This window comes from Carassius carassius, chromosome 49 (genome assembly GCF_963082965.1).
Source record: "Carassius carassius chromosome 49, fCarCar2.1, whole genome shotgun sequence".
NCBI lineage: Eukaryota > Metazoa > Chordata > Actinopteri > Cypriniformes > Cyprinidae > Carassius > Carassius carassius.
Window position 1 is genome coordinate 22,146,580 of NC_081803.1, and position 4,526 is coordinate 22,151,105.

The 4,526-nt window shown below is 37.0% G+C and overlaps 1 pseudogene; it reads right to left on the minus strand.

The window, feature by feature from the left end:
- Nucleotides 1-1,486: 1,486 nt before the first annotated feature.
- On the minus strand, nt 1,487-3,661 carry LOC132132515 (C3a anaphylatoxin chemotactic receptor-like; annotated as a pseudogene).
- Nucleotides 3,662-4,526: the final 865 nt, after the last annotated feature.

Genomic DNA, 4,526 nt, shown 5'->3' on the forward strand with positions numbered 1-4,526 from the left:
TTAATGTTTATTATATCTTAATGCCTTATAGTCCACAGTTAGCAGTTTAGAGCTGGGTGACAATATATATATGTAAATTTCTTGAGTATGGTATGTTGTGATGAAAAAGAGGAAGTTGTTAAAAGAGGCCACTTTTCTTAGAAATTATGAGCAAATGTGTGTCTAACGATGTAACTGATTACATTTTGCTTTTAAAGCATTTATAGTTTTTAAAAGATGTTAAGCATTGAAAACATTATGCTTTAACAAGTAGCATTAAGCTACTTGTCCTAGAGAAAACTTAATCTTAATCTTAACTCAGAAGTAAAATTAAATTTTACATTTTAAATAAATAAAAAATTTAATTTAATTTAATCATAAAAGTAAAAAGTGAATTTAATGTTTAAAGAACATTACAAAAGTGATCGATTTAACCTTTTTTTGCATTTTATTTGTAAAACACTGTTTATAATTGCATGCAATTTTTAAAATCTGTTTTTGTTATATTCACAAATGCAACGATTAAATGATGTATATTAATTTTAAAATTTTCCTCATAAGCTTTTTCTAAGAAGATTATAACTAAAAAATAAAAATAAAGCATAGTATAATTCATAATTTTATGATATTAATAAAAATATAATGTCATTATAAAAAGTGGTCTAATAAGAACTTGTATGTAAATTGTCTCAGATACGTATGGTAATCCTCGTTCCTTGAAGGAGGGAACGGAGACGCCACGTCGGTGACCGATGAAAATGGGATATCGCTTCATTAGACCAATCTACTTCGAGTGTAAACTAAACGAGCCAATGCACATTGGCATGCAATTATTGCATCCAGCTGCCGCTGATCACAGCGTGAGTATAAGAAGGCAGCAGGTGCAAGGCATACCAGGTTTTCGCTGTTTTCGCCAGGTTTTACCCGTTTGAGGTGAGAACACAGAACGATACCAGCTCTACACAAAGGCTATAGAACCTAGCGAACGTGTTAGGGGTCGCCCAACCCGCAGCTCTACAAATATCTGTCAGCGAGGTGACACGAGCAGAAGGATAAAACACTTCTAGTTGAGTGAGCTTGCAACCTGAATAAGCCAGGGTTATGGCATCCACAATCCAGTGGGCCATCCTCTGCTTAGAGACGCCACTCCCCTTCTGCCGGCCTCCGTAACATACAAAGAGCTGAAGCTTTGTGCCGGGTCTACGTAGCATCTCAATGCTCGGACCGGACAGAGCAAACCCAGGGCTGGGTCTGCCTCCTCCAGGGGCAGCACTTGCAGGTTCACCACTTGGTCTTTGAAGGGTGTAGTGGGAACCTTGGGCACATAGCCAAGGCAGGGCCTCAGGATTACCTGGGACTCAGCTGGTCCAAACTCTAGGTACGAATCGTCGACCGAAAATGCATGCAGGTCCCCTACCCTCTTGATGGAGGACAGTGCAAGCAGAAGCAGAGTTTTCAATGAAAGAAACTTTAGCTCAACTTAATGCAAAGACTCGAATGTGCCCTGCTGTAGTGATTTAAGCACTAGAGTCAGGTCCCAAGAGGGTACAGAGGGGGGCCGGGAAGGGTTTAACCTCCTGGCCTCTCTAAGGAACCTGACGATGAGGTTTTTTTTCATTGGTCACTGACATGGCGTCAAGAGTGACCAACTGAAAGGGAACAGTAGTTACTTTTAGTTTTAACCTTAACAAAAGGGTTCCTTGCATAGATTAGATTAGAAAAATTCAGAAAAAAAATTGCGTAGGCCTACATTAACAGTCAAAAGTTTTTGAACAGTAAGATGTTTCATGATTTTTTAAATTCTCTTCTGTTCACCAAGCCTGCATTTATTTGATCCAAAATTCAGCAAAACTACTACTATTGTGAAATAGTTTTACCATTTAAAATAACTTAGTTTTATTTGAATAATAAAATGTAATTCATTACTGTGATGCGTAGCTGTATTTTCTTTAAAAACACTAAGACTTTTACTGTTCAAAAACTTCTGACTGGTAGTGTATTTATTTGCAAGCTTGTTCATTATTCCTGAATAATTGTCAGTCTAGACTTAACTCTAAAGTTGGCAGCCCTGTTTGAACTAATGGAAGTTTTAGGTTTTTTCTGAACAGTATTTACAAAATTTACTGTAGCATACATGTTACAAGTTAATGTTAGATCTTTTGCTCCAAACCACTGGTTAATGAGATGAAGTAAGAGAAATAGGTTTTGATAGACTAACATTGGATGTTACAATATGTATAGCTAATGTGGGGTAATGTGAAGTAATCAGCAATCATAGGATTTATTCATGCTTTTTTTATGCCAGGTTGGAGTTATACACTGATTGTCTGTCATGGTCCCCCTGAATTAGCCTTGAGAACCCCATCTATAAAACTTTAGCTCCGCTACTAGTGGTTCGTATCATTTGTGTTCCCTCCTCAGAGAAAGCTCTTTCAAAAACATGTCTTAGAGAAAGTTTAACAGTGCTCTTAAAATCCTGCCCCATGAAAACATACAGAATGGGGTTCAGACAGCTGTTGAAATACGCCAAAGAGACAGTCAACGGATCCACTGCCAAAGCTACCAAGGAACTCCGTACATTATTATCAAGTGCACTATGTGATACGGCAGCCAGCACAGAAAAAATGTCACAATTACAGCCAGCATGATGCGAAACGCTCGTCCAGAGTGAAAATGACTCCTGCCTAACTTGCGTGCGATGAATCCGTAGCATGTTGTGATGCACATGAGAGGAACCAAAAAGCCAAACAGAAATCTGATGACGCTTAACGTTTGCATTGGCTCTTCATCAAATTTATAAAACAGGCAGCGCTTTTTGCCATCTTCTGTTTTAGTCTGTCTTAACATCATAAAAGGCAGACTGAGAATTAAAGCCAGAATCCAGGCCCCTGCACAGGACAGTCGTGCCATGAACAAGCTGCGATGATTCTGAGCCCAAACCGGTGTGATCACCAGAGTAAACCGATCCAGACTAATCAAAGTGAAGGTGAAAACGCTGGCAAACATGGTGATGAGCATAACGAAGGGGAGAATCTTGCACACGAAGACAGATTCATAAGGCCAGTTTTCTTCGAGAGAGTTCTCTGCCACATAGTAAAGAGTGGAAAGGCAGCAGAAGAAGTCAGCAAACGCTAGATTGAGAAACCCTACTGTATTAACAGTCCTCTTCATCTTCAATCCAGCAACATACACGACAAAGGCATTTCCAGGAACACCGAGGATCAAGGTCAGGTAGAAGAAAACCAGAGAAATCACTACTGTAGATCTCCTCAGCTCTGAATTAGAACAATCCTGACAATCATCATAGAAATAATTGTAATAGTCAAAATAATAAAGATGGCCAGAATATTCAGGATCTCCATCTGTCGGGTTCATAAGGCTGGAGTTGGTGATGATCATAGTGCTCCTGTAAATAGCACATATTATCAGTGACATAGATTTCATTTATTAATTTATTTAGCAGATTTTTAAATAAATGTACAAATATATATTTAAATAAATATATTACTTTATTCATTTAATTCAAATCATTCACAAGTTTTACAGATCAAATCAATGCCTTACAAACCTCAAAAGTTGGTCTGTACTTACTAGCAAGACTTGCTAAAACCTGCTTACCTCTATAAAGAAGAATCACAGAAGTGGGAGAAAGTCCTACTGACTTGATGAAAGAACTACGAAGAACCTTTAGGGTGATTTTTTTTTTTTTTTCACGTGACACAAACTAAAAGATTTCTGAGAAACTTTTGATGACGCAGTCTACCACATTCTCGTTCCTCTTTTAAAGAGAAAATTCACAAGAAAAGCACAGAGTAATTTAAACTGTGGTTATCCATAACTTTTTTGAAATCTGCCTTACAGAAATGCATAATATTAATTTACATTATAAAGTTGTATACCACAGTGTAATATAGTATATAACATGTATTTATAGTTCACATCACTATTTATGTTTTTTGAACATTAAAGCATATGAACATATTCTGTTGAACCAAATACAAAATAATGATCTTTAAAAAAAAGCATCATATGAACCCTTTTAAATGGATTGTATGTGAACTCTTGAAGTGAATAGGCATTTGCATTTGTTTATTTAAACGGGGCTCATAGCAGTTCTAAGTACCTTTGTCCATCTGTAGCAGCAGTATGCATAGCATTCTAATCCTCAAAGAAGCAGCCCCCCTTAACTTTACTTTCATGAGTGTCTGGAGGACTGTTAGGAGAGGTGGATGTTTAGCTGCTCTATTTAAAGATATCTATCAATGCAAGCAAGTGTCATTTGGTCAGTACTTGTCTTTTAAAGTATCTAGGGATTGTGTTGAAAGGTGCTCCACGCATTCTGTTTATCATTATTTACAAGCGTCTTTACATTACATTACATGCATTCATTTAGCAGACGCTTTTATCCAAAGCGACTTACAAATGAGGACAGTGCAATCAAAAACAACAAAAAGAGCAATGATATATAAGTGCTTTAACAAGTCTCAGTTAGGTTAACACAGTACACGTAGCATTGGCTTTTAAATAATATAATAAATAAAAACAAA